General features: G+C 46.4%; 1 protein-coding gene and 1 long non-coding RNA gene across 5 annotated transcripts in view; one reads left to right on the top strand and one right to left on the bottom strand.

Annotated features, from left to right (window-relative positions):
• Positions 1-13,113, top strand: part of Babam2 (BRISC and BRCA1 A complex member 2) — a 374,435-nt gene that overhangs the window by 357,942 nt on the left and 3,380 nt on the right. The window lies entirely within an intron of this gene.
• On the bottom strand, positions 3,156-12,737 carry LOC116080930. Its single transcript, XR_004114681.1, has 4 exons — positions 12,700-12,737; positions 11,042-11,167; positions 8,931-9,074; positions 3,156-3,309 (listed from the first exon to the last, which is right to left on the bottom strand). It is a non-coding gene; the product is annotated as an uncharacterized LOC116080930 (long non-coding RNA).

The raw sequence follows: 13,113 nt of genomic DNA, 5'->3' as shown, positions 1-13,113 counted from the left end.
ACCCTGTCTCAAAAAAAAAAAAACAGAGAGAGAGAGAGAGAGACAAGGCAGCCGCCATGCCCCAAGTGTGATGCTAATGAACTCTCTGGTCACTGCCCCAGGAATCTGCGACTGTAGAGAAAGCAGTTCAGAAGGGAGATGCTCTGCCCAGTTCCACAGCTCTTCTGTTTGTGCTTCGGGCCGTGATCATCCAGGGGATCTGAGAGTCCTGCACTCTTGTTTCTGAATGGCTTCTGTGGATTGCAGGATAAGCCTTCCCTAGGCTCCTAGGCTCCGCCTGGTGCTCCCTCCTGTGAGACACCACACTTTAGACTTGGATATATTTGGATCCCTCCCTTGAACGCAGTTGTTAAGCCCTAACAGAGCATGCTGCTGGGAATGGTGGATTTCCTGAGGCCAGGCTGATCCTAGCCTGCCCGTGCACACTTCCTCCATACATTCTCTGCCCCACCCTGACCAAGTGTTCTGTGGTTGTGATGGAAAAATCCATTGTAGAGAAGATAGTCTTAAACCTTGGTTTCAGGAAGATTCTGTGTAACCTGAGGTGAGAATTAAAGCAAAGCAGGGTGTAGGTTTGAGCAGAATCGTACCCTTGTGCTTAAGAGTGACTTTGACCTCTTATTCCTCCCAGACTAGAATGACTATCCAGCTGCCAGAGAGTTCTTAGAGGAATCGCTTCATTATATAGTGTCACTGGCAAGGTGGTATTATTAACCCTAAGACCAGTTTTATCTGGATGTTCTGAAAGCACACTTGGCTATGCAGGCAGAGCCGGCCCATGGAAACCCCGACCTTGATCATGGGATCTTCCTTTCTTCATTTTCTTGTTCTTGCCTCAGCCTGTCAGGAGACCAAGAAAACTTGTTTTGAAAATGCTTGACAGCCAAAACAACCTGTTCTCATCTGGACAAGAGGGCTTGTCCTCCCTGACCGTCTCTGTGCAGTTGGGTGTTGGGCAAACTGCTGACTGGAAAAAACGAATTTGCTGCTTTCTTCTCCTATTGTTCACAGACAAATGGCAGCAGCTTTCTAGTTCCTTTTGGCCTCTTACCGCAGCCCTTCTCCTGAGACACGTTTAGACTGTGTCTGAGTCTCTGATTAATGACCACGAGCAGCATACACTAGGAAAGCCATAACCCCTACTTCCATCAGTGCAAGCTGAGCTGGATATCCCACCTTAGGCAGATTGGCGCCAAACAGAGATGTTTAACCTGTGATTTTCCATTCAATTGTTGGTCCCTTCTGGTAGAGTGAAAGTCTTAGTTAAAATCTCCAAATTTCCAAGTAGCCATCTCTCCTTCAACTTTGTTGGCTTTTGGACTTGCTCTGTCCCCCCACTCCCTATGAAACTTTGCAAATTCAGTTTTGGACAGCTGCATAATTCCCTAAAAGAGATTCTTCACCTCTACACCAAGAAGGTGTAGTCTAGATAAGGGATTAGTGAACAGTCAGAGACCTGCACTACCAGTACCTGTTTTTATGAATAAAGTTTTATTAGAACATAGCTACTCCTATCCATTTACATCTTGTCCACAGCCATGATCAGTACAGAACAGATACAAGTTATTGTGACAGAGATTTGACCTATAAACTGAAAATAACTAATGTCTGGCTCTTTACATAATACGTGTTGATCTTTAAACTGGAGGTGCTCTGAGTTCTAACAAGGACTCTGGTCCCTAAAGTAGCCACTAAGGAGCTGACTAGGAAATTGGTCTCTCCTTCTCTCCAGAGTTGGCAGTACAGAACATGCTCTAGCATTGTTGAAGTGCACAAAGGACGGGGAGCTTATTCTCCTTTGTTTTTATAGAAGGTTTGTTTGTTTGTTTTTTGTGGGGGTTTTTTTTGTTGTTTTTTTTTGGGGGGGGGTTGCTGTATGTCTGTGTTTGTCCATTGGTCTGGTGGCTTTGACTCCCATGGTGTCTACCAGCTTTAGATGGGAGGCGGGGGAGGGACACCTTCCTTGGTTGCGTGGGACTGACTGTCTTCAGCAGCTTGGTTCAAGGTGGGACACCCATGTGTACCCACATGGAAAGGAATGCTGATTTGAATACTGACTCATCTGCTTGGTAAACATGGTGGGTAAGGGAACCACATGCTGTCTTCAAGAACCCAGATGCCCAACCCTCTCCCACCCCTGCTCTGTCTGGATTTGCCTTGTCTCCCAGTCTGAGCAGTGGGATGGGGAAGATGGCCAATAGTGCTGAAGTGATTGGTAAGCTCTGGTAAGAAACCAGGAAGAAGAGCTCCTAAGGGACCCCTAAAATGTGAGCTAGGAGGAAAACCAGTGAGGCTCCTAAGGGACCTCTAACATGTGAACTAGGAAGCACCTATTTTTTTTAACCTTTTTACACTCAAAGCCAATGCAAACAAAGGGTGTCATTTATAAAATTCACTTCCCAGTAAATTTAGTTCCCATACTTCTGTTCTATACCAGCTCTCTACTGACCAAAACTGCAAACTTGGTCTGCAAGAAAGCGTTGTGCTGACTAGAAAAGGCTGCCTCTGCCCCTTCGGCTTGGTAGTTTCACTAGTAGCTTGAAACAAAGCTGCCTCTTTTCTCTGCTCCCCTGGCTCTAAATGAACACATAGCTTAGCAAGATGAGCACAGGCTGGGCACCATGTTGCCTCTGCTGCAGCAGTTGCTGGACTCCCAGATGCCATAGCAGTTGCCGACACTTGCCTGGTGTGTCCACAGAATCCTGTAATGTGATCCTTGCTGCCTAGTATGTGGCCTTGCCTTTGAGATCATAACAAGCAGGGATAGTCTCAGGAACACCCTTCCACACCTGCCCCTCCACCCACTAAGCAATAAGAACGTGGCTCCCAGGCTCAGGGATGGAGGTTGGGAGCTCTGTGGCTGGAAGCAGAGATGTGGTTCTCTTGTTTAGGCTTCATTAGTTCAGGTTCTGATATTGGCCCGTCCTTGCCAACTTCTGGCCTAAAACTAGCTCAGCTTGAAGAGCACACATGATTTCCCACTCTGTACTGTCTCAAAGGCAGCACACTAACAGCACCAAGGAGTGTGCTCAGAGGCCCAGAGGAGGTGGGCTCTTCATGGGGGACCTGACCTCATTCTCAAGGCATCGGCTCACATGCTGCACAGTAGGTACAGGAATGGCATTCCACGGGGACACCACCCACCTCACATAGTATACTGTCAGAACTGTTTATCGAAGGCTGTGGCAAGCTCCCATGGCTGTTACACTGTGGTCAGGTCTGATTGTAGTTGGGCCAGGCATGTGAACACATCTTTTAAAGATCTCCATCCTCCACGTCTCAGCCTGCATCTGACTTTGGCTTTAGAGTCTAGTGGAGAAGGAAGCAAAAGAGGCTGGGTGTCTGAATCCTTCACATCAACTTCCTGTTCTTGTTTTCAGTTTGAAAAGATTATGGGAGGAGAGGGAATGTCATTCATCATTGTCTTGAGCCCCTAAAATGTGTAGAGCACCCTGATAAGGAACAGTTGTGTCCTATGGATATGTGACATCCATCTTGGTGAACTCAAAAGATGGAGTAGAAAGATGAAGGGCAGACATGCAGATCACTGTCCACCCCATGGGAGGCAGGAAGATGAGGTCAGTATGGGACTGGTCATGTGTGGTAGCATGTGACCATACCCAGGGCCTGAGATTAACAAATGGTCCTGGTTTTATAAGTGCACTGCTTCCAGTCACCAGGCTTTTGATGTTGCTGAAGAGTGCTGTGGTGGCTGGACACAGGACTGAGACAGCACTCCAAGGGTCCCATTGTGTAGAATGTAGTACACCTAAGACTATGTTCTTCCTGTTCCATGTCTAAGCTTCAGTGGCCTCAGAAGGTACCAAAGATTCTCCCGACCTACTGGATTGCATTCATGTTCCTATCTGATACTAGAGCTGGTTCCAGCCTCACTATATGCCTGTTTGTTAGTGGAATTTGTGGAGTAGAGTAACAAGATCCATTTATTGTGGAGTGGAGTAACAGGATCTATTCTTTGCATACTGCTATTTGGATTACAATGAAGTTATTTTTAAAAGCACATTACAAATTGCAAAATACCAAGTGCCAAGTTAGTTCATTCACTTAACCAATAGACACTGGAAAGTTATACAGTGCCAGGTGGCACCAGTGAGTCCAGACCTCCCTGGAAGGTGTTCAGGTAGGGCAGTGACTCAGTTGGTAAAGTGTTTGCCACACAACCATGAAGATCTGAGTTTGAGGTTTGGCACACATGTAAAAAGCCAAGCATGGTGATACACACTCATATTCCCAGTACTAGAGAGGCAGGGACAGGATCCCTGGGATTCACTAGCCAGAAACTGGAACCTGAAAACAAGCCTCAGGTACCAGTGAGAGACCCTGTCTCTAAAAACAAGGTAGACAGCTCCTGAGGAAGGTGACCCCTAGTCTTCAGATACATGTTCACATACATGTACATAAATACACAGACACAGAGAAGAGGAGAGAGAAAGGGGAGGGGTAGATATTCTAGTAACAGTAGGGTAGGGAGAAAGAAAACCAAGGTGGCCTCAGTTCTTCCAATGCCTGACATTGTGCTCTTATCACCCCAAGCAGAAAAACATTTGGAAACCTAAGGACTTCCCCCAAAGCACAGGGAGCAAGTGATGAATCTGTATTTAAATTTAGTTCTGCTTCTAAAGCTCACAGTTTTCCCTTCACAGCTGGGCAACACAGTTGTAGGATGTGCTCCTTGCCTTTGAATAACCAGGAAGCTCTAATCTCCAGTCCCTTTTTCTTTTCCCAACAATGACCCAGACAAAAACCAAGGCCAGAATGATCCTCTAGTTCTAGACCAGACTATAGGAACCCTGTAATGTTGGAACAACAGGTGGACATATTGAGACCTTGTCTCAAACATTTCAGGGAGGGCTGGAGAGATGGTTCAGCAGTTAAGAGTACTGGCCACTCTTCCAGAGGATATAGGTTGGATTCCCAGAACCCACATGACATCTTACAGTCACCTGTAACTCCAGATCTAAGAGACCCAATGCCGTCTTCTGTTTATATTCCATATACCACCAGTATGCATGTAGGACACAGACATAAAAGCAAAACACCCATGCACATAAAATAGTGAAATAGAATCTAAAAGCCTAAAGAAGAATACACGCATGGGTGGACGAGGAATGTAACTCAGTGAGAGAGCTCTTGCTTAGTGTATATTAAGCCCTTGGGTCAGTCTCAGCACTAAAGCATCCAGTATATCAGTAGTTAAATGGAAATTTGGGGTATTTCTTTGTCACTGAAATGATGCAGCACCCCAACCCCACCCTAGCCCCAAGATAAGCCCAGAAAACAAACTAAAGTTGCTCCCAGAGACAGGGCAAAGTAGTTTGAAGAACTTTATCTAAAGCTAGGCAGACCACAATAGCAAAGCCAGAAACCCCCAGCAGACTCTCCCTGTAACACACAGGAGTCAGGACCCAGCTCAGATAGGCAGCCTCCAGCCATTCAACCACTGTGGGCCACAAAAATGGACAACTTCTATGCAAGTATTGAGCTCTCCTTTCTGAAAGGCACCCAAGAGTGTTACCCACCCCTCACAAGTGCTACTAGAGCAAACCTGCCTCAGACAACCAAGATCACTCCCAACCCTGCATTTCTCCAGCACCAAATTGGTGCTCAGCAGTTAGCCGAACCAGATAGCTAGGGGATATTCGACATGGGAAACTCCATTGCAGGGCCTGATCCTAACCCAGGCCTCAAGAGAGAAGAGGTTGGATTTCCAAGAGGCAGAAAGTCCTCCCAGCATGCTTCAGGGTGCAGGAAAGTATTCTATACCTGCAAAATAAAGGGACTTCTACCTAACTGGCTCCCAGGCTTGCAAATGAAATTAATTATTGTTTGTGATATACTTTAAGTTCCCCCGATGAAAGGCCTTGTATAAATGCAAATTATTATCATTATTGTTATTATTATTATTATTAAAGATGCTAGACATCTGGCCTGCTGCATAATGCCCAGGCATAGGTCTGAGCAAAAAAAAAAAAAAAAAAAAAAAAAAAAAAAAAAAAAAAAAAAAAAAAGTTTTCTCACTGGCAGTAATGAGTGAACTAAGGAGGGCTTGGCCCATAACTAAAAACAAAGCACCCAGCTCCCTTCTAGGGCTAGCATGCAGCTGTCTGATCTAGTAGTCAAATGTTTATGTGTTCTGAGGGCCAAGGTCCTGCTTACATGAATTTCTTTACCCCTGCAGGAGCCAGCCATGCCTAGACCATAGTTCTCTACGTGTGTGAATGTCTTGTCTATTCACTTGAAGGACGGGAGGAAGGTAGCCAGGGTGGAGACTGTCCATCGTTCCTTAGGGTCCTAGGTCAGATCTATAGATACTCAGGAGCTGTAGAGAAGCCTCAGACATATGCAGTACCTCTGATAATGGTTATTAAGACTTCGGAGGGAACCCCTCTAGCAAAGAACAGAGAGAAGTCATTATCAAATGACTGCTTCCCACTTGAGAAACTGCCTATGACTAACATGGTTGAGTTGACACTGAAGTGATAATAATAGCAAACAATGACAAGTAATAATATACTTGACCAACAGTTAGAAACTATACCTTCATTTTACACATGAGGCTTCTGGGGCCCAGAGAGATGTAAGGGGGCTTACTCAAGGTCACACAGCCAGTAAGAAACAGAGCTGGAATCTCTGGAGCATTTCCAGCCACAATCCATCCATCAATTGTGTTTGGATCAATGGTGCCCCATTTTATAACACTGGGCAACCGAGCTTCCAGGTGACATCTATGGTGAAAAAAGTTTGTAGGTGTACCCTTGTTCTCCTGGGACTCTTTATTTAGGGAACATTTATGGTGCCTCCAGTGTCACATGGATGGACTGCATATGCCTTTCTTGGAGTTCCTTTTTTTCTGTCCTTTCAGACAAGTGAAGTATTCCCAGCTTCCATTAAGGTTCACTAAATGTCAGAAAACTAGATGGGCAGGTAAGAAGGTCAGGTTCATCTCTTCTGTGCCTTGTTAGCAATGGCCATAATTCTACTGAGAGGCACTCCAGGGCAGTTCCTAAAGTACCAGTTGGTATCCCTAGACACACTACAAGATGTTGGGCTATCTGAGCATATGCAGAACAAATGCAAGGGCAAGGAGAACTGACCACGAGCAGCTCTTGGAATTCACTAGTAGGTAGCTTGCTATTCTCTTAAAAGCTTTAGTTGATGAGGAAAAGAACATTCAGCTAAAATGCTATTCAGGAGGAGGAGAGCCACCACATCAAGCTATCCTATCTCTTACTCCCCTATAGGTAAGGAAATGAAAGCATTATTCTTTTTGGTAGAGCCAGGGATGGCTGTGTCCCACCTCAGTTGCTAGTGTTCACTCTACTGGAAATTATGTCAGAGTGGAAAGTAAAGAGCATATCCTTTGGAGTTAGCAGCCCTGGATTCATAACAGCATAACTCCCTGTTAGCGTGTGACCCTAGAAAAGTCAGTGGGCATCTCTGGATCATTGATTTCTCATTGGTCAAAACAAAGACAGCGACCTGATGGTAGGGCCATTTGGAGTCAGTGGAAAACAACAGAGATAGATGTAAGCAGCTTGGTGTCAAGCATAGGGCAGGCTCCTTCCTTCCCTCATACTGTGGCTTCTAGGTATGGTTTAAACCATAATCCACAGCAAGGTATTTATATCTTACTTCAGTGTATATTACTAGAAGTTTCACAAAATACTATTTTCCCTGGCCACATGTGATCCTCTCAGATTTTATTTAAGTTTTTTACACTGGTCAGGATCCACCGAATGGATTTCACAGCCCAGTATTTGAGTGAGCCTACTTCACACCATTAATATCGTCTGCCTACATTGCATATATGTCCTTTTTGCCTTCCCTCCCTTCGCTGTGTGGAATAGATACCAAGGGCCACAGTGAGCTGAGAGCACATCCTGGGGTGGCACTGCAGGACCCTGAGCTGCTGCAGAGTGGCATGAGCTCTGTGGACACAGAGCAGGTGCTTCTCCTCTGTTTGCTCTCTGACTTGTCTGATGCACTTGCTGTGAGTGAAAAGGGTGTAAAAGGCCCTCAGTGTGCTACAAAAGCTAGCCATAAACACCTTTCCTGGGAAACAAAGACTCAGAGCACTGACCAGACGCTATGCCCGAAAACCAACAGAAGGCAGCTGGGGAAGCCATGAGCCCCTAACAGTTGAGGTCTAGCGTTCAACCCACTAAGCCATATTTGGTGCCTGGCAAACAGTCCATCACAGCCACCAAGAAACTCAACAGGAAGACAAGTGAAGTATTCCCAGCTTCCATTAAGGTTCACTAAATGTCAGAAAACCAAATGGGCAGGTTCATCTCTTCTGTGCCTTGCTAGCAACGGCCATAATTCTACTGAGAGGCACAGTAGGGCATATTGTTTTAAGCCTACAAAGAATTGATGTCCTAAAAGTGATCTTGGTTCCTTTGGGACTATAACTAGACCCTGAGTCTAGACTAATGCCCAGTGGTGCTGTATGGAAACCCTGAGGCAGCACCCCTCCTGTTGGAGCCTAGACCCCACACTCCCTGTGCTCAGTCAGCCTTGCTGGTTTAGGCTGAGCACTTCCTCTCAGGGGGTCATCCTTTGGTGTTTCCCCTTTTACTTACTAAGCAGTAGAAGGCCATCTGTGACCCTGAAGGTGACTCACCACCATCAAATAGATGGTCACTTCCCCCTAGCAGGTGAGCTGATGAGTAGCTCTTCTTGTGGCCAAGGCTGTGGTTAGATCCCTCACCATCCATAGACCTTCATACTGCCATCATATCCTGGCCTGAGCTAGGTTCCTGCTTGCCCTTAACAAAGTAATTTGGGGATCGCCTGTGTGAGCAAAAATAGGCAGAAACGGGTGACGGGACCCAATGAGCACAGGGCTGGGCCCTGCTTGGGCTTTGAAGCTCCCAGCAGCACCTCATTCCTCATTCCCAAAAACCTACCTGCTGCAGCTTCGCCAGCTCATCCCAGATGACCAGAGAGGAGACAAATGAGAGGACTTGCTTGCCAGCTCCTGGACTGCCAGGCCATCCTAGAGCAGACTTCTTTCATTTATACACCAGGTTAGAATCCACCCGTAACGAAGCCTGAGAAAGACAGGCGCCAGGATACTGAAGATAAGCCATTCTAATTTCAACCTTTGAGAGGCTTACAGAAAAGCCAATATGGACAGAGCAGGATTCTGCATCATAGTAAGGGGCCATTGCAATTCAACCTCCCCTGTAACTCATAGCAATGTGGTCATTCCTTCTCTTATAAAATGATATTGCTCTAAGTACTTCTTCACATATCTGCTTGAGGAATCTATGTAGAGCTGTGTGTGGAGTACCCAGTGTGAAACTGGGGACGCATATGAGCTGAGATCTCCCCTTCTAGGAGTATGGGAAACTGTCTGGCATATGATAGAGGTATCCACTCAGAGCTGGAAGCCCAGCAGAGCAAGCCAGCCTTGTAGCTGAGGCCCATAGATTTCCTTTCCATCCCTCTTCATTTGCCAGCTAGCCCTCTGCTCTCTCCCACCACTGTGCACACTGCACTTGAGTATTTACTCTCCAGGATGCAAGTGCTCTAACAATTGCAGTAACTGGCAACAAGCTGCCCTGGCCCCAAAGGAGCTGAAGACCTCTGTAGAGGGCTTCAGAAGGACAGCGAACTGCTAGGTAATCCTAAGCACTGTACAATTTTTAGATACTATATATGGTTCATCAGTAACCAGTTTCATCCCAATCCCTGGATATGTAGAACTGGTCTTGGAAGCCCTTCCACAACAGCTTTGGATTGAGTTTAGCAATACTGAGATCACAACCTTAGCCTTCTCATAGGCAAGGCAGCACACGGCGTAACACACAGGCTAGGCACAAGTCTAAACATCCTCAACCAAGTCAGCCCAAGACCGGTGAGCAGAGTGCTGTGGAATTCAGCCTAAGGAAGACTGGGCCCAGCTGAGGACCTGGGCCTGTGTATGAAGCCATTAGCATGTGACATTGTGTTCTCGGCTTGATATCAAGCTTGTATCTTCAGTGTGCTAATTGCTCCTTTTATAAGCTTGGACACCACCACACACACACACCCCAAATCCCAGAAACAAACCAGAGCTGCTCAGGGACTGGCATGTGTAGCAACACTCCCTATGAACCATTACAAAAACACTTGTTTGTTCTTAAACCCCATACCAGAGAGCCAGGCTACCATCGCCCAGGGCACAACAGTCAAACACCCCCACTGGTGGTCACTGATCCACTACAAATCCAGAATTAGATGGGCAGTTGCTACCTGGACTTTAGAAGGTTTGTAGGGGAGGGCATCAAAATGGAAGCAGGTCTTTTCTTTTTGTTCTTTTTTTTTTTTTTTCTTTTTGGCGATCTATTGTTAGCCTTGCCTTTTAACATGAGTCAAGAACCCAAAATGAGTCCTTATTTACATGGCAGTCCAGGGCAATGAGGACAAGGCAAGACCAAAGACCACAAGGCATGATTAGCAGGACTTGTCTAACACTGTTTACAGGCCCGCTTTGATTTTCATTCCACAATCGGTTTTCATGTGACTGATGAAAACCATGTGCCAGTTGAAGTCACAGCTGCAGAATGAAGCTAGAAAAGGCAGGGAAAACTATTAGGTGTTTGGAACTTGCCTCTATTTTCATAAATGACCTCTGGCTTGATTTATATGTTCTTGATTTCCTGACAGTGAGGGTCATGTCTCTGAACCACTTCTCCCAGCCCACCCTACCGCACCCCACCACCACACTGGCCTGGCTTGAACATCACAGGTCTGTCTCATCTTACAATTGCCCAGAGAAAAGGACTTTTTAATTCAAGTCCTGTTTTGGAAGAAGGCAAATGTTTAGGCTTTTACAAAATAAAAAGATCTGTCTGAGGACCATGCCAAATAACTCCCCTTGTCTTGGTCAGCTAGTCACATGACTCTTGAACCCCTTCCTAGTCAATAGCTGTAACCTGCTTCCTGACCAAAAATTTGTACCAAAGGAACAAACTCAGCAGGTTTGGAAGAAGATGAATGAAGGCCTCGGGTTAGCTTTGGTTTCAGAGCTCACCCTTAGATGCCAGCAGTATGCCACCAAGCAGACCAGGACTGAATTTCAGAAGATGGATCTTGTCTCCAGGACATCGGCTGCATGTCCAGTGTAAGAGTAGCCATCTCACTGCTCCAGCTGACAGCTCTGTATGGGATGTGTGGGGAAGGAGGAGTCAGTCAAGAAGCCACAGCAAGAGGATGAACTAAGGACACAGACAAGCAGACCGGTCTCCCTGTATAAGGCATCCCTCGTCCACAGTGCCTCACAACGTTTATGGCTATTTACAGAAACTCTGAACCTCTCTCCCCACTGCTTAGACCCAGTGTGGTCCCCATGGTAACAGTTGGCAGCACTGATCATCTGTTAGGTTGGTTACTATGTCAAGGGCTTACTTGCACCGTCTCATTTAAGAACCATTTAAGGTAGCTACGGTTGTTCCCATATTATAGATGAAGAAACCAAACCAATATCACTTGCCCAAGGAATCCAGCTAGTAAAGGCACATGAGCAGGCCCAAAGCTGAGATCTCACTACTTCAGAGCCTACGCTACCTGACTTGTCAGCCAGAGTCAGCGGCAGGCCAAGCTCTCAGCTGTGTAGAAAAGAGAACTGCAGTCCAGAGAGGAGACTATCAGCCCTGGGTCCAGGGCCAAGACAAGGAGAGCCACTAAGCACTGCATCTCCAGGCCCCTACACAGAACTAACCTCGTCACAGCCTGGGATCCCTTCTCTACAATTTGTTTTCTGAAGATTCTTGGACTGTGCTGGGTTTTCTGAAACCTCGAGCAATAGGGTGTCAATCACACCTATCAAAAGTATGAGAGTATCAGAGGCTTATTCCACCCTGAAACATAATAGACTCTGAACTGGTCTGAAACTAAAACTTCTTGCCTGAGTGGAGTGTGGGACTTGGCTGACTCCAGGCATCTGTCTCCTGCTGCCACACTGCCCCTGGCCAGCTAATACTAAGGCAAGGAGCCTTTCCCACCACATCACACACTTGGGAAGCTTCCTGGACACTCTGCTTTCGGTAACAGATGTAGATACCTAGTGCCATTAGCATGCTGGGCCCTGGGCAGCTCTTCGTTTTCTCTGATAAAAAGTAAATAATTGAAAACAGTGCTCTAAAACCATCTATAAATGGGTGGGCGCCAGTTGTCATTTTCCCCTTCCTGTGCCTGCTTCCCCTCCCTTAACTGACTTAATGAGGAGCCAAGCTGAGAAGCGATCTCTGCAAACAGCTGGTAGCATCATGCCTTTAAATAGCCCTCACCACACTTCCCCCATGGAGGCACAGTTTGCCCTGGCAGGGAAAGCCCAGGAAACACAGGAAACTTTCTGCAAATTTTCTGCAAAGCAAGAGCATGCTCCCTGTTACCAAGACCTTTGGTAAGGACCTTGCAGCCCCTTCCCCAAGAGTGTTCCCAGGAAACACTGAACCGAGGGCTAAGTAGCTCCAGACCCTGTGAGACTCTGGTCCTGGGAAGGATGACAGGGGACTCCCTCGAACTATGGCTGCCAGGCTCAAGCTAATGCTTGGAGCCAACCCTTGCAGCCAGCACCATCCACTCAACCAGGTGTGTTGAAACCCTGCTGCATGTAACCTAAATACAGCCAGAGTGACCCTGTCCCCAGTGACCTTGAAGTAAGGGCTACAGGCTCTGGCAGCAGCCTACCCACTCTGATCCTCAGATTAAGGGAGTCAGCTTTACCCAGCTACACATCTAGACTGTTGGGAAAATAGAAGCCACTGGAACATGTGGCTTGCAGTCATGGTTGCCACACTCTGTCCTTTGTGACCTCACATCAGGCTTCTCTTGGTTCATCCAGCTGTGTTCCAGGTCAGGACACAGTCTCATCAGCTATTCCTTATACATGAAAAGTGTTTGGTCTGGTGCATCTGTGCACAAGTGCTTTAAAGTCAAAGTGACAGTGATTTAGGCACCATGGGGCTGTGTCAATCAGGAATGGATGAAAGATGCTGCTCTATCTGTCTTCCTCTCTTTTATTATTGTTGTTGTTGTTGTTATTATTATTATTATTATTATTATTATTATTATTATTGGTTTCTTGGGGTTTTTTTGTTTTTT

Source organism: Mastomys coucha, unplaced genomic scaffold, assembly GCF_008632895.1.
Source record: "Mastomys coucha isolate ucsf_1 unplaced genomic scaffold, UCSF_Mcou_1 pScaffold6, whole genome shotgun sequence".
Classification (NCBI taxonomy): Eukaryota; Metazoa; Chordata; class Mammalia; order Rodentia; family Muridae; genus Mastomys; species Mastomys coucha.
Note: the sequence above shows the minus strand (reverse complement) of the source record. Positions and strands in the feature narration are given on the sequence as shown.